This window comes from Myotis yumanensis, unplaced genomic scaffold, assembly GCF_028538775.1.
Source record: "Myotis yumanensis isolate MYYU_CA2020_CCGP unplaced genomic scaffold, mMyoYum1.0.hap1 SCAF_8, whole genome shotgun sequence".
In the NCBI taxonomy this organism is placed as follows: Eukaryota; Metazoa; Chordata; class Mammalia; order Chiroptera; family Vespertilionidae; genus Myotis; species Myotis yumanensis.
In genome coordinates this window covers 45,856,538-45,878,412 of record NW_027223759.1, presented here as the reverse complement: position 1 = coordinate 45,878,412, position 21,875 = coordinate 45,856,538, and the positions used below count along the sequence as shown (strand labels likewise).

The window sequence follows — 21,875 nt, the reverse complement described above, 5'->3', positions numbered from 1 at the left end:
AGTAGAGAAGATGAGGACATCTCATCAGTCCCTACTTTGACCTGGATCAGCTCATAATGTAGTATTTTGTTTCCCATCATTTTTTTCTTAGATGTATAGCTTCCTCTAGGACTTCCTCCTCCCCCATGAGATCCAAGGCAAAAAAACAAAAAAAGAAAAAAAAACACAATGTTTCTAACTGAAAACTCTTACTAGGGTTTCCAATCTCACTATAGTCCTTAATACCTTCTAACAAGTTTTTATGACATTTTAAAGAGGCAATATATGCAAGAGCCCCTAGTATAACCTCTGGCACATAATAGATGCTTAACAAGTATTAGTGTACCTATCTAAAAATCTAACCTTGAATATACTAAAGTCTGCTTCTCTAAATGTAGTCCCATCTGTTATCACCTCAGATGCTTATAAGGAATACAAAATCCTGGGTCCCACCTCAGGCCTATCAATCAGAATCTGCATTTTAACCACATCCTCATGTAATTACTTTGTGCATTCATGTTAGAGAAGCACTGCTATAGGAGTCCACAAATTTTTTCTGTAAAGGGCCAGATCATAAGTATTTTAGTCTTTCCAGGCAATAGGCAAAAATCACATAGATGCTATTATAACAAGAGAAAAGCTTTTTAATAAAAAAATTCAAGATATAGTAATAGCTGAGTATAATCCATAATAATAAAAGCATAATATGCTAATTAGACTGGACATCCAACTGGACATCCTTCCGGGACGAAGCCAGGGCTGTAGGCCCGGGATCGAGACAGCTGCCAGCGGCCGTGAGGGAGGGATCCAGGCAGCCGCGGCTGCGAAGGCCTACTCTTAGAGGAAATTTCGTGCATTAGGCCTCTAGTATTTTGTAATATGTAAGTCTACTAATTAAAAGAATGAAATTGGGGGGGGGGGGGGTAACGTTTCAATTAAAGCTTCCTGTCATCAAAATCTATTGCACATGCTCATCTTTGTTAATACTGATCAGACTTTATGTATTTATCTTTGAAAATGTCTTTTCTGACAGATAGGTACTGTCAAATACTCTATCAGTCCACAAGCACATGATTTTAATTAAGCATATTCATTACTTCAAAGGCAGTTATAGAAGTCTATTAGATTCTTTTGATATTTGTCTTTCAATATATCATTACATTGCAGATTAATCACTTCCAATCGAAAGTTAGATAGAAGTTCCCCAAGTGCACTATTAAATGGATTTTGAAATATGGAAACTTGTTGCATTTGCATGTTTCAATGCTGGAAAAATGATGCTGGAACTGTAGAGGCTGAAAAAATATATTCATGAAAATTCATGGGGTAATGAAGATCTCACTTTGACAGCATGAGAAATGTGTAAAGCAGCTTGATGTCACTTGTGATTCAAACATCAGTTGCCACTAAAATTACTTTACTGCAGCTAAATTTTGCATGTAAGCACTATTCTGCCATGTAATTTTACGTTAAATTCATATAAAACATTTTCCAACCTACAGATAAAAGTTCCAAAGCCAATTCATATTTGATAATAGTGGTTGGGGTCCATCTTCTCTGTTAAGAAAAATTTCAACCTCAGCACTTAGCTCAAATAATTGCAATAATATTTTACCTGCTAAGCCAGACAGGATATTCAGCTTCTAACAAAAATTCATGGAGCTGATATTAGTTAAGTCCATGAGAGCCAATGAAAGTCACCACTGACAATACTGATTCAATAACATGATAAATTCAAGTATTTCCTGCAAAGTATGTGCTGAAGAATAATACAATGAATAACCACAGGCTTTGAACATCTCCTTTTAACAAGCTTTGTGAATTTGTCCAAATAAGCCTTTTTCTGTTCCACACGTATTTTTACCATCGTTGTAGTATGTACATCTTAGGCAGATTCCACTTCAGTTAGTACTTAGTGTTTTCTCAACCTTGAAAATATTCTCACCTGTAGTTGTTCTACACAGACTATTCACAAGTACTGACACCTTCAATAAACAATAACTGAGTAGTATCAATAACATCTTTCAACTCATCAAGAGCCAAGGAAAATCACTCTATATCACTTGTCTTGTTTTTTTAATGGATTTCAAATATCCTCAACTCTTAAATCAATGTTTCTTGATTAAATGATTTAAAAAGTTAACAGTCTAGCCCTGCGCGTGTGGTTCAGTTGGTTGGGTGTCATCCCCGGGACCAGGAGGTTGCCAGTTCAGTTACCAGTCAGGGCACATGCCAGTGGGGGGTGTACAGGAGGCAGCCAATTGATGTTGCACTCTCACACAGTTGTTTTCCCCCACCTCTCTCAATCTCTTCCCCTCTCTCTAAAAATTAATAAACTATTAAAAGAAAGTTAATAGTCTAAAACAAGTTTATTTTCTCTGGACATATTTTTTGTTGTTGCAATCAACAGATTTTAATTAATTCACTAAATGGCTTTCCTTGCTTGGCTAACAAATGAGCCACTCAGAAACTTATTTTGATGACAGCCTCATTTTCTATGTTTATTTTTATGAAGAACTTATGCTCTGATGAGATTTGCCTTTTTAAATGGACTGTTACTTTAAGAAAATTGAGAGTTGAAAATACGGGGTGTATGCTTAATGAAGTAATGTCAACTTATAAAGTATTCTATCACAGCTACAGTATCACTGCATAATAAGGACAATGTTTTGCTTATGTAATTCAATAACAAAATAATACTCCCCTATGCCTTAAAAGCATGTCGTTCAGAGTCCATTTTTTTCTTTTCTTGTTTTGACATAATGAATATGCATTGGTATAAAATAAAGAAAGAAATACTGCAGACAGGCAATACACACATCACTCAAAACACTATCAAGTTTTAACAGCAGCAATGAAATTTGTAGTGAACTAAAAGCAGTACGAAGTGATGAGAATGCCATATAGGGTTTCTGTCACAACTACTCAGCTCTGTCATTATAATGCAAAAGCAGCTGTGTTCCAATAAAACTTTACTTATAAGCATTAAAATTTGAATTTCACATGTCACAAAGTATTATTCTTCTTTCAATTTTTTTAAGCATGCAAAAATAGGTAGTGTGCTGACTCCTTTCATAGCAAACACATTTCAAAATTTTTAATATTTTATGGCAGTGGTTCTCAACCTTCCTAATGCCGCGACCCTTTAATACAGTTCCTCATGTTGTGGTGACCCCCAACCATAAAATTATTTTCGTTGCTACTTCGTAACTGTAATTTTGCTACTGTTATGAATCGTAATGTAAATATCTGATATGCAGGATGTATTTTCATTGTTACAAATTGAACATAATTAAAGCATAGTGATTAATCACAAAAACAATATGTAATTATATATGTGTTTTCCGATGGTCTTAGGCAACCCCTGTGAAAGGGTCGTTCGACCCCCAAAGGGGTCACGACCCACAGATTGAGAACTGCTGTTTTATGGAATCATTTCTGACACCAAAATTTGGTCCTCAATTACAAGAGGTGAGATTTTCTGAAGGATATGTACTTTCACCATAATCCATTAAACTGTTACACAATAAATGTTTTTCCTTTTGATAAAGAAATTATAAACGCAATATAAAGACCATACATATCATCCATCCTTAAAGAATACCCCATCTCAAAATAAAACCATCTGCCTCTTAATTATGCTAGTACGCCACTACTCTTACTAAACTGCTCCCTAAAATGTACTGTAAATCCAAAACTTCATAAATATGTAAAATAGGAGATGTCACTACTCAAATTAGAGATCAATTACATCCTGTTCTATGAAGAAACATTTTAGGGAAACAACATAAAATGAAGGTCACAATTTGACCCATGACAAGTTTATCATGTCCCTTTTTAATAAACATTTTCTCTCTCCTCATATACATACACATACTCAAAAAGTCACTAATAAATGTTATTAGTTATTATAATAGTGTGGCCTCAAGAGGTGGACAGTCTAAAAAAGGATGCATGTATTTGGACATATTAGTTCTGATTAGTCAAGATTACTATATAGTAACTAGAGGCCCGGTGCATGAAATTTGTGCATGGGAAAGGGGGAGGGGCCCTCAGTCCAACCTGCACCCTCTTGAAATCTGGGACACCTTGGGGGATGTCTGACTGCCAGGATTGGGGCTAAACTGGCAGTCGGACATCCCTCTCGCAATCAGGGACCACTGGCTCCTAACCGCTCGCCTGCCTGCCTGATCACCCCTAACCACTCTACCTGCCTGCATGATTGCCCCTAACAGCCTCTGCCTGCCTGCTTGATCACCCCTAACCATCCGCCTGCCTGCCTGATCGCCCCTAACCACTCACCTGACCTGCTTGCTTAATCACCCCTAACCGCCTCTGTCGCGGCAGCTGTCTGGAAGGACGTCAGGAATGATGTCCGGAAGGTCATTCAGCTGTCCGGTCTAACTAGCATATTACACTTTTATTATTATAGATACCACCTTTTTATGATAAGAAATCAATTTTTCATGATATCATATTTTAATTATCTTCCTTGATAGAGTCAAAACAAAATCAAAATATCTAGAAAGCATGTGTTAGAAAGGATCATACCAGTTACCAATCAAAAAGTAATAGAAATGAGTTTGTTCACTAAGACCTTTCTAACAGTAGACTCAACTGCTGCTAAGCCATCACCTCATATTTTTTAATTTAAAACTTCCTGAAGTCTGAAAATATTTTAATTCATTCCAGTTTTTAATGTACTTTTCATATTACATCTGATAAACTGATTTATACAAAACATTTAGCGTCTTTCTTCTATTAATACTTTTCACATTATGTCTGACAAGACAGAAAACTCTGATTAAAAAAAAAACCACAGAAATACTAGGATAAAGTCAGAAATTATTTCAACAAAAATACTCCATTTAAATAATTCCTTTTCATACGTTTTTTTAATGCACTTGCAAGCATATAAAACAATACAATTTCAAGAAGTCTACACTGTTTAACATTCTAGAATTATTTCTAATTCTTGCCTTTAAATACTCATTTTAACATGATTAATAAATAGAACATCTATTTTCATGTACAGTATTTTGTATAATGTATTTAGTGAACATAAGTATAATTTTTTTTTTTAATTTTTCGCTTAAAGTATTACAAAGGGTATTACATAAGTGTCCTTTTTTCCCCCCCGCCCTTGACAAACCCCTACCCTCCCTTACCCCCCAGTGTCTTATGTCCATTAGTTATGCTTATATGCATGCATACAAGTCCTTCGGTTGATCTCTTTACTCCCCTCCCTCCTGCCCCCCAACTCTCTCTGGCCTTCCCACTGCAGTTTGACAATCAGTTTGAGGCAGCTCTGCCTCTGTATCTATTATTGTTCAAAAGTTTGTAATGGTCTTTATTATCCATGAATGAGTGAGATCATGTGGTATTTTTCCTTCATTGACTGGCTTGTTTCACTTAGCATAATGCTCTCCAGTTCCATCCATGATGTTGCAAATGGTAGGAGTTCCTTCTTTTTAACAGCAGCATAGTATTCCATCGTGTAGATGTACCACAGTTTTCTAATCCATTCATCTACTGATGGGCACCATAAGTATAATTTTTGTTGACTACATTTCCTTTCATCATTTATTCCACACTGATATCCTATTTAAATAGTATTCTAATTTTTGGTATAAAAGAACATGTTAAATAAGCTATCACAAAAGCAGCCCAATATCTCTATTTTCTAATAACCTTTCTCCTCCATGAATCTAATGAAAACACCTCCTACATTTTTCCCTAATGATTTAAAAATTAACATTTGGAAATTTAATCCATTTAGAATTTAATTGTATATATCTAGAATTTTTTTCCAAAGGAAAATGTCATACAATTTCTCATAAATTCAACCTTTCTCTCTGGTCATCTATCACATTCCTATGTAAATTATTTCACTAAACTATTTCAGAGCCATCTATCTATCCATCTGTCTATGCACACATACAAACATATATGTATTATAATATACACATAAATATACTCACACACATATATACACATAAAGTATTTCACCTACAATGATTGAAAAGAGTAAGCATAGAAAGCTAGGTTCCTGAATCTAGTCTATAGATTCAGCTACATAAGCCTGCGGTAAAGAGAAGAGGTCTGATCTAGAATCATTCCATATCAGATTAATTACCCGACTTTATCTTTAAGATGGTCATTTTAAACACTTTTGTTGTAAACCTTACAGCAAAGGATTCAGACGTACTAAGACCAAAGTATTCATAGAGCTTGCATCAGAGGTAAAGCAGAGTTTAGATTTTGCTTCTCTATACTGTCATCACCTTAGAGATGAGAGTACTTTAATTTTAATCTTATTCTTATAAATAAAAAATAATGCCTGACAGCTAATTTTGCTTTCATCAAAACTAAATATATATACAGATAGGTAAGTTGAATAAGCATGGCCAAGTTCCTTAATCTCTTCATGTCTCAGCTTACTTATATATAAAACAAAGATAATAAAAGTACAAACCCTGTAGTTGTTAGATTAAGTTTTTATAAAGAGTTTTGAACTAAACCTGTTACAATAAATGTGAACATGTACTGTATGGATGCTAAAATACAAGTGCTCAGCAAATACTGGCATGTTAATATACGTTACATCATATAAGCTTCCTTCCAGCTTTCTCCCTGAGGTTAGAAAGAAGTTGCTGGTAGGTAGAACAGCATATACTTCAATGCCTAATTTCTATTCGTTTTAATGGGTTTTTTAATTGATTTTTTTTGAGAGAGAGAGGAAGGGAGAGCGATAGAGAGATAGAAACATTGATGAGAGAGAAACATCATCAATTAGCTGCCTCCTGCATGTCCCCTAATGGGGATTGAGCCTAAAAACTCAGGCATGTGTCCTGACCAGGAATCAGACTGGTAACCTCTTACTTCCTGGGTCAATGCTCAACCACTGAGCCACACCGGCCAAGCCTAATTTCGTTACGTTAATGTAGTAGTAATGTAACACGTCTTCCTCTAGCTTCAGGCATAGAATTAACTTGCTATTTTAAAAATCAATCAATCTCTGTCTGTATATATACACACACATATACATATGTATATATTCAGATGCACACATACATATGTATTTTTTTTACTAGGTTATTTTTCTATTTAATATATAGTTCTCATTTTATTTTAAAATATATTTTTATTGATTTCAGAGAGGAAGGGAGAGGGAGAGAAAGAAACATCAATGATGAGAGAGAATCATTGATCAGCTGCCTCCTGCATGCCCCACACTGGGATCAAGCCCACAACTCGGGCAAGTGTCCCCCCTTGGAATCGAACCTGGGACCCCTCAGTCCACAGGCTGACACTCTATCCACTGAGCCAAATCGGTTAGGGCTATAGTTCTCATTTTAACTATAATAAATTAAGACACTGAGAGGTAAAGTTGTATTGTCTTTTGTTAGAACTTATATCCACTCAACTAAGCATCATTGTCCCAAAAGAATAGTCCTAAAGAAAAATGTGTGGGGTGGGGATAGGTAGGGGAGAGGTGAGAAAGCATTACTTTAACATGTAAGAAGAAATGTTCTCCAGGGAAGCTCCAAAATAGGAATTTAGTTAAAACCTGACCTAGTGCCCTTGCCGATTTGGCTCAGTGGAGAGTGTTGGCCCTCGGACTTAAAGGGTCCCAGGTTAGATTCCGGTCAAGGGCACATACTTCAGTTGGTTGCAGACTTGATCCCGGCCCTGGTCGGGGCACATGCAATAGGCCACCAGTGTGCCTCTCTCACATTGATGTTTCTCTCTTTCTTTCTCCCTCTCCCTTCCACTCTCTCTAAAAATCAATGGAAAGATATCCTCCGGTGAGGATGAACAACAACAAAACAACCAAAAAAACAACAACACACAATCTAGTAATTACCACCTCCTCAATAAAAAGTCAACTGGTACCCAGTTCCCTAACAAAAGTACTAAGTACTTAAGAATCTTTTATAGTTTCATGCCTTTCCTCATTGTTAATATAATACATGCTTGTTGAAATAAATAAATACAAAAGTGAAAAATCCCAATATTCTCCTATCTCCCAAATTCCACTCCTCTGAGATATACCACTTAGACCTTAAAAAGAACAGTGATGGCCTACTGCTCCACAGTATTCCTTCATGGTCTAGTCTCTGCCTCAATAGTTCAGTGTGAAAGAAGGGCTACAGAATAATCTTTATTTGTTATAGTCCATCTGCAGCAGGGAAGTAAATTTCTGACCAGAAAGAAAGCTGCATGTACTGTATGTCAGAAGTCCAAGATAAGCATTATGTACGGATTAAAATACTACCTAAAACAATGTATTATAATAAACAAGAATTAAATATTCTAAATATTTATAGTGACATCAACATAAGTATTATTTTACCAACATCATCTCTAGCATATCTTCAACAGGACTCCTAAAACTGATTTCTGTGGACATTTACTGTAGCTATATCACTTTAGGGTTAAGAGCATGAGCTCTGATACCAGATTGAGTTCAAATCCCAGATCTGCCTCTTAATGACTTCCTCATCCATAAAATACTGGTAATAACAGAGCCTAAAAGGATTCTTATGTGAATTAAATGAGAATAATACTTGTAAACCCATGGCAGGTTCCTGAACTGTATAGCCTCTATCATTTTTACTTACTATCATTGAGTCCCAGAAAAATAAGCAACTGCCCAGAATCACATGCCAAGTAATAGGAAGAGAGAAAGCAAGAAAAGGTTATTTATTAGCAGACAGCAGAGCATTCCAATGTACTCATTCATTTTCAATTTCTCTAGCCTAAGTCTTTGAATAAGGAAGAAAGAAACAGTTCTTAAATTAATAAATCCACAAGACTTCCAACAAAACTGACTACTCTGCTTAGGAACCCCATCTGCTATAAATACCCACATGTTTAACACAAATTATCCTGCTTGATAAAAATAAAAACAATCTTTAACCAGCACTCCCAACTCTAAATTGCTGCAAAATTCCAGATGTAAAAAATTTAGGTTCCTGATACATAAATTAGCACATAAACCCATTATGATCATAATGTTCTTTTATAAAGACACATTTCCAATGACCAAGTTGCCCCAAAAAACAAAATTTTAAAATTTTAGTTTTACTTTCCATTACCTGCAACCTTATAGGAACATCAACCTTTACCTTCAGATAAATATATAACACAAGCTAAGTAAACCAAAGAATAAAAAATTATGATTTTTACCAGATTGGACCATATAAAGTTACAGATATTCAACTATTTTTAATCTGCTAAATAAGTTCATATGGTCTAACCCAGTGGTCAGCAAACTGCGGCTCACGAGCCACATGCGGCTCTTTGGCCCCTTGAGTGTGGCTCTTCCACAAAATACCGACTTCTGCGCATGGGCCACGAAGTTTCAATCGCACTGTACGTGCGCGCCCGCACGTGGTATTTTGTGGAAGAGCCACACTCAAGGGGCCAAAGAGCCGCATGTGGCTCGCGAGCCGCAGTTTGCCGACCACTGACATAGTGGAAAGGTGTGATTAATTCTATATGACACATAAAAATCAATTCTACTTCTTTTTTTGTTACATTATATATACTTAATCTTCCCAGGTTGCTGTTCATATACTTTAAAAAACAATTATGGAATGTTTAACTTCTCAGATTGGCTTTCAGCAAATCAGAACTTCTTACTATGCTCCTCATTCTTACAACATATTACCTTTATAAATAAGGACAACTATGTTAACCTACTTATTTGTACTTGAAAACACACTGCAAGAGAGGAAAGAAATAGCATTATTAAAAATAACATAGTTGGCTAACAAATAACCTGAATTTAAAATGGGCAAAGGACTTGAATAAATCTTTCTCCAGAGATGAAATAGAAATGATCAATATGCATATAAAAAGATGCTCAACATCACTAATTAAGGAACTGCAAATAAAAGCCACAATGAGATATTGTTTCGTACCCATTAGGATGACTACCGTAAAAAAAAAAAAAAAAAAAAGTGTGTGTGTTGGCAAGGATGTGGAGAAATTGGAATGCTTGTGCACAGTTGGTAGGACTATAAAAGGGTACAACTGCTATGGAAAACAGGATGGCAGTTCCTCAAAAAATTAAAAATAAAATCACCACATGATCCAGTAATCCCACTTCTGGGTATATATTCAAAAGAATTGAATGCAGGTTCTCAAAGAGTTATATGCACACCCATGATTATATCAGCATTATTTATAATAGTCAAGACCTAGAAGCAAGTAATGTGAACATCAATGGATGAATGGGTACACAAAATATGGTGTATTATATACATAAAATGGAATGTTATTCAGCCTTAAAAATGAAGGAAATTCTGACACACACTACAGTACGGATGAACCTTGAGGACATTATGCTAAGTGAAACAAGCCAGTCAAGAAAGACAAACATGTATGACTGTACTGCTACGATGTATCTAGAGTAATCAAATTAATGGAGACAAAATAAAATGGTGGTGGTTAGGGGCTGGAGAAAGGGGAATGAGAAGCTGTTGTTTAAAATGAGTTTCAGTTTTAAGGTGAAACAGTTCTTGAGATCGGTTTTACAATAATGTCAGCATATTTAACATAAGACGGTAAATTTTATGTGTCTTTTACTGCAATTAAAACTATATACATATGTAAACATTTTTTCAGCAACATACAGAACTAATGACTTTATCTATTAAAAGAAGAAAACATCTGCTCTTTAATTTAAAATTGCCAAAACCACTTGGATAACTGGTTGACAAGAAGGGCTCAACTTCCTCAGGGAAGATGACTCTATACCAGGGATGAGTAAGCACTGCCTGTTTTTATACTTACCCATGAACTAATAACAGTTGTGTGTTTTTAATCCTCACCAGAGGATATGCTTTATTGATTTGTTTGTTTGAGAGGAAAGGGGAGACGGGGGAAGAGAGAGGGAGGGAAACATCAATGAGAGAAACACCCATCCTTACAAGGGAATGAATATGCAACCTGGGCATGTGCTCTGACCAGGAATCAAACCAGCGACACCCCTTTGGTGCACAGTACAACTCTCAACTAACTGAGCCACACCAGCCAGGGTGAAACCTATATAATCTTATTAACCAATGTCACCCCAATAACTTCTATTTCAAAAAAAGTAAAAGTCCCTCGCTGGATTGGCTCAGTGGTTGGAGCGTCAGCCCTTGGACTGAAGGATCGCAGGTTGGATTCCGATGTAGGGCACATACCTCCTTTGCAGGTTTGATCCCAGGCCCCGGTGGTCAGGCATGTGGGAGGCAACCAATCGATGTGTTTCTCCCCCCACCCCCACTCTCCTCCACTCTCTCTAAAAATCAATGGGGCAAAAATTTCCTCAGGCAAAGATTAACAACAAAAAGTAAACCCAGCATACCTGGCACAGTGGTTGAGCGTAGACCTATAAACCAGGTCACGGTTCAATTCTGGGTCAGGGCATATGCCCGAACCAGGAGGCAGCCAATCAATGATTCTCTCATCATTCATATTTCTTTCTCTCCCTCAGCTTTCCTCTCTGAAATCAGTAAAATACATGTATATTATAAAAGTAAAAGGATGGAAAAAGATATATCATGCAAACACAAATGAAAGCTAGTGTTGTCTATTTTAACATGAATGTACACTATAAGGCAAAATGGATTACTAGAGATAAAGAGGGACATTTCATGGTGATAAAAAGTTTGATTTACCAGATAGAAACAAAAATTCTTAATTTTAAAGCACCTTCAATGTATTTGAATTATATATATAAAACACAAAATGACAGAAACAGACAAATCTAGAATCATTTCAGGACATTTTAACAAACCTTTCTCTGAATAAAAGAAACGAAAAAGTACTGATAATTTTTTAAAAACCAACTTGATATAACTGATATACATATTATACCATATCTAACAACTGTAGCCTACAATTTTCTTTTGTCCTATACAAGGAATAATTACCAAGAAAGACCATATGTTGGGTCATGAAGCAAGCTTCACATTTTAAAGAACTGAAATCTTGTAGATTTAGTTTTTATTACAGTAGAGCTAAGTTAGAAATCAGTAACAAAAAGCCATTTAGAAAAACATGTTTAAAAATTAGACAATATACTTTTTGAATAATCCAAAGATCAAGTAGGAAACATGGAAATTACAGACTTTTTTATACACTTTAAAAATGATAAATTTTATGCTATCCGTGTTGTGTATTTTTAAAAGCAAAAGAAAAAAATTTGAGAATGGAAACAAAACCCATGCTAAGGGAACTTTATACTTTCAAATACATGTGGGGCAGGGACTGAAAATCCAGACCTAAGTATTTGTCACAAAAACCTAGACAAAGACCAGCAAATTAAACCCCAAAAAAGTAAAAAAGGGAAACAATAAAAATGTGAACAAAAATTAATCAAATAGAAAGAATAAACAAAATTAAAAGTCCACGAAAACACTAACAAACTGGTAAGACGGATCAAGAAAAAGAGACAAGACACAAATAGTGACAACAGGAATACAAAAGAGGACATCACTACAGATCGTAGATTTAGAAAGATAATAAGGGAATTATTAGTTACAATTTTATACAGATATATTTGAAATTTTAGATAAAACGGAGATTTCCCAGAAAACACAATTTACCAAAACTGATAAGAAAAATGAAGCTAAAGAACACTATGATATAGAAATTAAAGCCATTACTTAAAACTTATCCGCAGAGAAAATTCCAGGCCTAGAAAGCTTCCCTCAGTGAATTCTACCAAATATTCAAACACCCTTTCTTACATAAATTCTTTAAGATAATGGTAAAAGAAAAAGCAGTTCCCAACTCATTTTTATGAAGACAGTGTTACCTTGATACAAAGCCTGACAAAAGGAAAAGTTATAGACCTATCTCATTCATGAACATAGGTGCAAAAACATTAAGTGAAAGATCAGCTAGTAATTTGTATAAAAAGAATAGCTCATGAACTGGGTTTAGTCCAGGAACATAAGGTTGGTTTAATACTAAGAGAGCAATAAAATAATTCATCACTATCTGGAGGAAAGTTAAATGATTAAGTAGACGAAGAAAAACTATTTCACAAAATCCAATATCCATTCATGATTTAAACAAAAACAGTAACTAGTAATAGAAAAGAATTTCCTTGATCTGAGAAAGGCTACATCCAAAATGCCTGTGTAATAAAATTGTGAAATACCAAAAAAATCTACCCCAACTTCTAAAATAGGAACAACACAAGGATTCAAACTATGTATAACCAATCTATTCAAAACTGTACTGGAGGTCATAGTCACTGCAACAGGGCTAGAAAAAAGTATACGAACCTAAAAAGATGAAATAAAAGTACAATTTATAGGCCATATGTATATAGAAAATGAATCTAAGTTAACAGAATTATAAGCAAGGCTTCTAGTTACCAAGTCAATATGCAAAAGTTAGGTTAATTTCTACATAGCAGCAATCCTATATAATAAAAGCCTAATATGCTAAGTGTCCTGTCATCTGGTCGGCCATTCAACCAATCAAAGCATAATATGCTAATGATATGCTAAGGCAGCTCAACTGCTCACTATGACGTGCACTGACCACCAGGGGGCAGATGCTCTGACTGGTAGGTTACCTTGCTGCTGGGGTTCAGCCGATTGGGACTGAGCGAGATGGGCCAGACATGCCCCCCTGAGCCCTTCCACGTCCCTCCCCAGCCCCAGCCCCAATTGTGCACTGGTGGGGTCCCTTGACCTGGCCTGCACCCTCTCGCAATCCGGGCTGAGGGACCCCTCCCCCCGCCCACCAAGTGAATGAATTTTGTACACTGGGTCTCTAGTAAATAAAGTTTAAAAGACATATCATTTATAATAACATCAAAAATAAAAATATCTATAAGTGTAGCAATAATTGTGCAAGATTATTATAAAGCTATAAAATATTATTAAAATGATAAAGGGACTATACTATATGTATTCATTATTGTAAATATATGATCAATAGATTCAATGCGCCGAAACTGTTTTGGCTCAGTGGATAGAGCGTCGGCCTGCAGACTGAAAGGTCCCAGGTTCGATTTCGGTCGAGGGCATGTACCTGGGTTTCGGGCACATCCCCAGTGGGAGATGTGCAGGAAGCAGCTGATCGATGTTTCTCTCTCATCGATGTTTCTAACTATCTATCTCTCTCCCTTCCTCGCTGTAAAAAATCAATAAAATATATTTAAAATAAAAATAAAATAATAGATTCAATGCAATCTCAATCAAACCCCCAAAAGATTGGTTTGTTGTTGTTTTTTTCAATCTTTAATTTCTTTATTGATTAAGGTATTACATATGTGACCTCATTCCCCCCCAAACCTCCCCCCCACTCATGCCCTTGCCCCCCTGTTGTCTGTGTCCACTGGTTGAGCTTATATGCATGCATACAAGTCCTTTGGTTGATCTCTCCCCCTCACCCCCAACCTCCCTTACTTTCCCTCTGAGGTTTGACAGTCTTATTGCTGCTTCTCTGTCTCTGGATCTATCCCTTTTCATCAGCCTATGTTGTTCACTATATTCCACAAATGAGTGAGATCATGTGGTATTTATCTTTCTCTGACTGGCTTATTTCACTTAGCATAATGCTCTCCAGTTCCATCCATGCTATTGCAAATGGTAAGAACTCCTTCTTTTTTTACCACAGTGTAGTATTCCATTGTGTAGATGTACCATAGTTTTTTAATCCACTCATCTGCTGATGGGCACTTAGGCTGTTTCCAAATCTTAGCTATGGTGAATTGTTTTTTGTTTGTTTGTAGAACTTAAAGAAAATCAATTATTTTTCTATTGCTGTCCTAACAAGTTACCAAAAATCTGGCAGCTTAAATCACCCATTGTTCTCCAGATTCTATGGGTCAGAAATCAGAGCACAGCATGGCTCAGCTGGTTCTCTGCTTAGCCTCACAAGGATGAAATAAAGGTACCAGCCAGGCTGTGTTCCTGTCTAGACACTCGACGAGATAATTTTTTTCCAGGTTCATTTAGGATGTTGGCAAAGTTCAGTTCCTAGCAGTTGTAGGGCAAAGGTCCCCATTTACTTATTGTCTGTCAAGTGGGGAATGGTCTTAGTGTTAGGTCTGATCAAATCATTGAATTGATACCCCCTCCCCTGGGAACTGACCTTTAGACCACTTCACTACCAACATTACTTTTCGCTTAGATCACAGTCCACTTGCTAAGACCATTATTCTTCCCCTTTGGACCTTCCCAGGATCTGGACCTGCCCAGAGAATTCTCCACCCAGAAAAAGCCTGCCTAGAGTCCTTTAAAATCTCTGACTCCCTGTCCCTGGGTACAGGCCCCATTTTGGGGCTCAGCCCATCTGGTTGTCCAGACGACTTAATAAATTTATAGTCCCGTACCACTTTTGGCCTCATGCATTCCTCCTTCAGCAACCCTAGCATTTGGTGCTGAAAACCCAGGAGGATTTCATGGAGAGGAGTAGCCATTGTCCCAGCTTCAGTCAATCCTGACTTTGCTACTCAGAGAGCAGTAGGCAGTGGCAGCTCAACCTGGGCTTACCTCCAAATCCTACTTGGGCAACACGATCGCCAGCCTCAATTAGGCTTCCCTTACGGACCCTCCTGAACCAGCCAAGGAGGACGTGGATTCCGAACCTCTCCCATCCCAATAATCCACAATATTCTCACCATTTTATGGTCTGTTAACTAGTTACATTGAATACACCTATAAAATCCCTTCACAACACTACTCAGATTAGTATTCAATAATCAGGTGATAGAAATCTTGTGAGAACAAATTTAGAAAGCTACCTACTAAAAAGCAGGAAAGTTTGTTTTACAGGATTATCAAGCTAATTATAAAGCTAGGTAATTAAGACAGTATGGTACTGGCACAAGAATAGACCAAAAAATAGTATCCTATCTAATAAAAGAGAAACATGGTAATTAGCCGTACCTCCGCTACCCTTCCCATTGGCTAATCAGGGCGATATGCAAATTAACTGCCAGCCAAGATGGCGGCCAGCAGCCAGGAAGCTTGAAGCGAACATGAGGCTTGCTTGCTTCAGTGACGGAGAAAGCCAACGTTCCCCGCCTGCCGCTGCCGGTCTCTGAGCTTGCAGTTTGAAACATTGTTACAAATATAGAAGCTAAACAAACCCCCAGAAACCTGCTTTCAGCCAGCCGGGATCTCAGAGCTGGAGTTGAAACAGTGTTTCGATTATAGAACCCAAACAAACCAGATACCTGCTTTCAGCAGCCGAGGCCTCAGAGCTGGAGCCAAGCCTCAGAGCTAAAGCTGGCCCAGAATAAAAAAGAAAAAGAAAAAAGGGAGCGGTTGGGAGCTTCAGTCACCCTCCAGCCTGAAAACAGCCCTCAGCCCCTCACCCAGATTGGCCAGGCACCCCAGTGGGGACCCCCACCCTGAAGGGGGTGTGACCAGCTGCAAACAGCCATCAGCCCCTCACCCAGGCTGGCCAGGCACCCAAGCGGGACCCCCACCCTGATCCAGGACACCCTTCAGGGCAAACCAGCTGGCCTCCACCCATGCACCAGGCCTCTATCCTATATAGTAAAAGGGTAATATGCCTCCAAGCACCGGGATCAGCGGAGCCGCGAGGCCTCCCGGCACCGGGATCAGCGTGACAGAGGGCAGCGCCCAAACCCCGATTGCCCTGCGACTCTGTGTGTGACAGGGGGCGGGGCCACAACCTCCCCATCCGCCCTGCTCTGTGTGTGACAGGGTGCGGCGCCCCAACCCCCCCCCCCCCCCACGGGCCCTGCTCTGTGTGTGACAGAGTGCGGCGACCCAACTCCCCCCCCCCCCCCACGGGCCCTGCTCTGTGTGTGACAGAGTGCGGCGACCCAACTCCCCCCCCCCCCCCACGGGCCCTGCTCTGTGTGTGACGGGATAGAGCCATAACCTCCCCATCGGCCCTGCCCTGAGTATGACAGTGGCGGCGCCCCAACCCCCCTATCGGCCCTACTCTGTGAGTGACGGGGGGAGCTCCTCAACCCCCTGATCGGCCCTGCTCTGTGCGTGACAGGGGGGAGTTCCCCAACCACCTGATGGGCCCTGCTCTGTGCGTGACAGGGTACGGAGCCCCAACCCCCCTGATGGGCCCTGCTCTGTGAGTGACAGGGGGCAGCGTCCCAACCCCCTGATTGGCCCTGCTCTGTGCATGACAGAGGGTGGCGCCGCAACCTCCCCATCGACCCTGCCTTGAGTGTGACAGGGGGCGGTACCCCCAACCCCCCAATCGGCCCTACCCTGAGCGTGACTGAGGGTGGCATCCCAACCTCCCGATCCACCCTGCTCTGTGCATGACAGGGGGCGGCGCCCCAACTCCCCAATCGGCCCTGCTCTGAGCCCGACCAGGGGCTGCACCTAGGGATTGGGCGTGCCCTCTGCCACCCGGGAGCAGGCCTAAGCCAGCAAGTCGTTATCTCCCGAGGGGTCCCAGACTGCGAGAGGGCACAGTCCGGGCTGAGGGACCCCCCCCTCCCCCCCCCCCCCCACCGAGTGCACAAATTTTTGTGCACCAGGCCTCTAGTAGAATATATAACCTAGAAATGCCTATCTCTGTATAAATACTTAAGAAAAAAGAAAGGTAGCACTGAAAAACAGTGAGAAAGAATAATTTTTGAAACTTACTCCTATCTCACAGACAAAATCACTTCAAGAGGATTATAGATCTAAATATAGAAAGCATAATCATAACAAAATTTATGAAAGACAGTATAAGAAAGTGGTACTTCAGGAATAGGGGCATTGAAAAGCTTGGTGGACCATCACTCCAATGAAACAACCATTTAACTGTGAATAAACATTTTTTTTAAATAACCAACTGGTTAATGTCTCTGGAAATTGTCCTAAGGGCACACAGCAAATGGAAAAACATTTATTTAAGAAAACATACAAAACTGAGGTGAGAACAGCAAGCATCTGTAACGTCTGAGCCACAAGCCCATCACATTCACACCCCACAACTCATGACGACAGAAGTCCTATGCCAGATGGGTACTGCAGAAGCTCCCCTACCTTGTACAGGACCACAATTTCACACGGAGAGGGGGCGGCTTTTGGCATCTCTTGCCACCAGCCCCTGCTCTGTTTTGTAGAAACTCTATGCTGGGAAGGCATGAATGAAGAGACCAGGAGTTCCTCCCTCCAACCAGCCCCCACCTATAAGGCAGTTCTACTTCAGGTACCGTACGCTAAAAATACTGGGTCCCAACTGTTCACTCATAAGGCATAGGTTTTTTACCAGTGGGGCAACCTGAGAAGAGGCGTTACCATCCTCACCCAGTGCCCTACTCCTAAGAGTGGGGTATCATTTCAAGAGAAGTGATCTCCTGTCTCTGCATCTAATTCCACTGAAGCAAGGCGGGGAAAGCAGGGAAACAGGCAAGCTGTTAGAACAGGAAGTCTGCTCTCCACCTAAGGCAACTGAGTTTATTTGGAACAGGAAGTTCATTCCTAAGGGCACTGTCCAAAACTAGGGAGATCTTGGGGGTAGTTCCAAGACAAGCAGTAGCAGCAAGCTAAGGCACAGACCAGCTAGAACAGTGGTTCTCAACCTTGGCTGCACATGAGAATCACCTGGGAATCTTTTTAAAATCCTGATTTCTGGGCCTCATCCTCCAGAAATTCTGTTTGTTACTAATGTTGTGGCCCCACCCCATAACAAAGAAACAGAATTTCCAGAGGATGAGACCCAGAAATCAAGATTTTAAAAAGATTCCCAGGTGATTCTAATGTGCAGCCAAGGTTGAGAACCACTGAGCTAGAAGTTTAACATTAGAGAATTAGGCAAAAAGAAAGGCAATACCTCTCTTGGGGCAAGTACAAGTCTCAAAGACTGGAAACTCCTACCTTCTACAGAGACCTAACTCAAAGCAACCAGAATGTGGAGCAATTGATGCACCAGGATGTGGATGAAAACAATAGAGTAACTAGCTAGCAATTAGTGAAGGCTGACAGCTGGGTGTGACAGCAATAGAAGTGACCAAAAGTTTAATGGGGAGATGAGGGAGACAACGAGAAGGGGCCAAGACCAAAATCATCTCCCATGGTCAGGGAAACTGAGCACAGGGCTTTAAGAGGGCCCAGATGTTGAATTCAGCAGAGTTCAAAGCAGCTATTATAAATATGCCCAAAGAACTAAAGAAAACCATGTTTAAAGAATTAAATGAAGGTACTATAACAACATCTCTTCAAATAGAGGGTAGCAATGAAGAGACAAATTATACAAAATAGTCTAATGAAAATTCTGAAGTTGAAATGTACAATAACTGAAAAGAAAAATTCACTAAAGGGGATAACAGTAGCCTGGAACAGGCAGAAGACTCAGGATTAGTCCTTCTTGGCTATACCAGGGAATAATTCCAATCTACATGAGAAAAATGAGTGCCAGCAAAGACAGCGTAATTGTATATTTTTTCTCCTTTCTTCTCTTAACTGATTTAAAAACAACTGCATATAATTGAATTGAAATGTAATATATTTCACAATAATAGCACAGAGGAGGCAGGTGGAGACAAACTTGCCAACTTAATTGGAATAAGGAAATGATATCAGATGGTAAATCAAATCTGCAGGAGGAAATGAGAACCAGCAATGATAAATAAAGTCAGTACAAAAACTATGTATGAATATGTATGTTTTCCATTCTTATCTCAATTTCTTTAAAAGACTTAACATTAATTAATTACACAATTAATTGGGGTTTGTAACTTATGGCAATATGTAGAAGAAAAAAGAGGTGGATGTGTTAGGGGCAAAATAGAATATTGGAGACTAGCAAAGGTTATGAGAAATATTAATCATGCTCTGTTAACCATGCGTGCCTTGTTCTGATTAAAGAAAGGACATTCTAAGCTGGCTGGTAGTTGCACGCTCCAGGAACCTGGGAGTCAACCTTGGACCTGGGAGTCAACCTTCCAATGCAATCCATCTGCCTATTATCATAGAAAGATTAACAACCTTATTGCCCCCAAAATGGAATCCCACCCCAGCCTGCATTGCCTATTTCCCCATGCCTATAATACCCATTCTTATTCCTTTTGCCTACTTCCCCATGTAATTTTTGTCCTACCCAATATAAGCAGCTGGCTTATGGGGGGAGGTGAGGGTTGCCGAGCAGATTTTTGTGGATGACCTGCTGCTCTTCCATATAGCCAACATTACTGGAATAAATGCTCATAAATGATTCAACCCTGTCTCTGCTTAATTGGCTCAAATAGTGATAAGCAGCCCCGACTCATTGGTTGACTGGTTTCAGTTGAAGTAGAGCTATATAGGAGTAAAGTTTCTATGTAAAGTCTGGTAAGTTAAAATGTATAATGTAAACCCTAGAGCAGTGATATTCAACCTTTTTCATCTCATGGCACACATAAACTAATTACTAAAATTCTGCAGCACACCAAAAAATATATTTTGCCGATTTTGACAAAAATATATGGAATAATTTTGATTCGTTCACACCGAGCAGCTATTATTGTGTTGGCTATTGCCATTTTTTTTTTTACAATCTAAGGGAAAAAGACGTCAGTGTCCCTGACTAAATAGTCAAGTATTGTATGTCCTAAAAAATTCTTGCAGCATACCAGTTGAAAAATGCTGCCCTGGAGCAATCACTAAGAAAATAACTCAAAAATAGTAAAGAAATTAAAAGGTTACACTAGAGGAGTAGTGGATATTGCACTGACAAGGTCCCAGGACCAAACTGGAATTACAACTAAAATACAAAAAAACTTCCTGAATAATCAATGGAAGACTCGTTGGAGAGAACCCTAATAACTGAGGACCAAAAGTGGAGACCGCATAGAGACTGGTTGGAAGGGTGGAGACAGCAACTGAAGTTCCAGAGAGATGTCTTAGCTGTGGAGGTTTGCCACTGAGAACTCTGGGATCTAATCCCCAATCTGGGCCCCCCAGCAGAGAGCACCAGAACTGAGAAGGGTACTCACATAACATCTGGCTGTGAAAAGCAGCAGGGTTGCCCTTTGGGCTCAGTGGATAGAGTACTGGCCTGCAGACTGAAGAGTCCCAGGTTCAATTCTGGTCAAGGGCACATGCCGGGTTGAGGGTTCGATCCTCAATAGGGGGGGTGTGCAGGAGACCGCCGATCAATGATTCTCTCTCATCATTGATATTTCTATCTCTCTCTCCCCTTTCCCTTCCTCTCTGAAATCAATAAAAAGAAAAAGGGAAAAAAAAGGCAGCAGGGTTGCTGTCACACAGCTGGAAATGCAGGCAGTCTCTTAAAGGGCCAATGCCCAAAATTCCCTGTGGAGCCACTCACCTTGTGCTCCAACAGAGGGAGAGCAGAGTGGACTGGAGCTGTATGAGAAGTCAGGACCAGGGCTCAGAAGGCAGACACTCCAGTTTCCAGTGCTGAGTCATTCCCTGAGGCTGCAGAGGTCATCTTTCTCATGTAGATATTTGCTATACAAGTGACCTTGCCAAGGGGTAAGAGAGTTGATCCACCCTATTGAAAAACACCTTGCCCCTGAGGAAAATTCAAGACAAAATCCTATCAGTCTGTAGACTGAGGTGGTCTCTGAAGGCTTTGAATCTTTGCCTAATTTAATTAGTCAGAAACAGCGTTTTACACTGTCCTGCACTAGAGGTTGAGAGGCATAGAGGATCTACTTAATATAGTCACAAACCCAAACAGGCAGCCAATATGAGGAGACAAGGAACCCCCCAAATGAAAGAACAAGAGAATTGTCCAGAGAAGAGATAAATGAAGTAGATAAGAAATTTATCTATATAGAGTTCAGAATAATGATGGTAAAGATGCTCAACAGCATGAGAAAATATATAGTAACTATGAAAACAGAAATAAAGAATGACATAGCACAAATAAAGAACACATTGGAAGGAATACACAGCAGATTAGGAGAAGCTGAGGGTCATATCAGTGAATTAGAAGAT

The 21,875-nt window shown here is 39.3% G+C and overlaps 1 protein-coding gene across 2 annotated transcripts in view; it reads right to left on the bottom strand.

Annotated features, from left to right (window-relative positions):
• Nucleotides 1-21,875, bottom strand: part of TLK1 (tousled like kinase 1) — a 159,879-nt gene that overhangs the window by 112,031 nt on the left and 25,973 nt on the right. The window contains exon 1 of one of the 2 annotated variants that reach the window (XM_070422776.1): nt 21,241-21,273. The exons of the other annotated variant lie outside the window; for it this stretch is intronic. The gene's annotated coding sequence lies outside the window, so the exon portion shown is untranslated. Of the gene's footprint in view, nt 1-21,240; nt 21,274-21,875 lie in introns of those variants that run through there. 2 annotated transcript variants of the gene reach the window in all.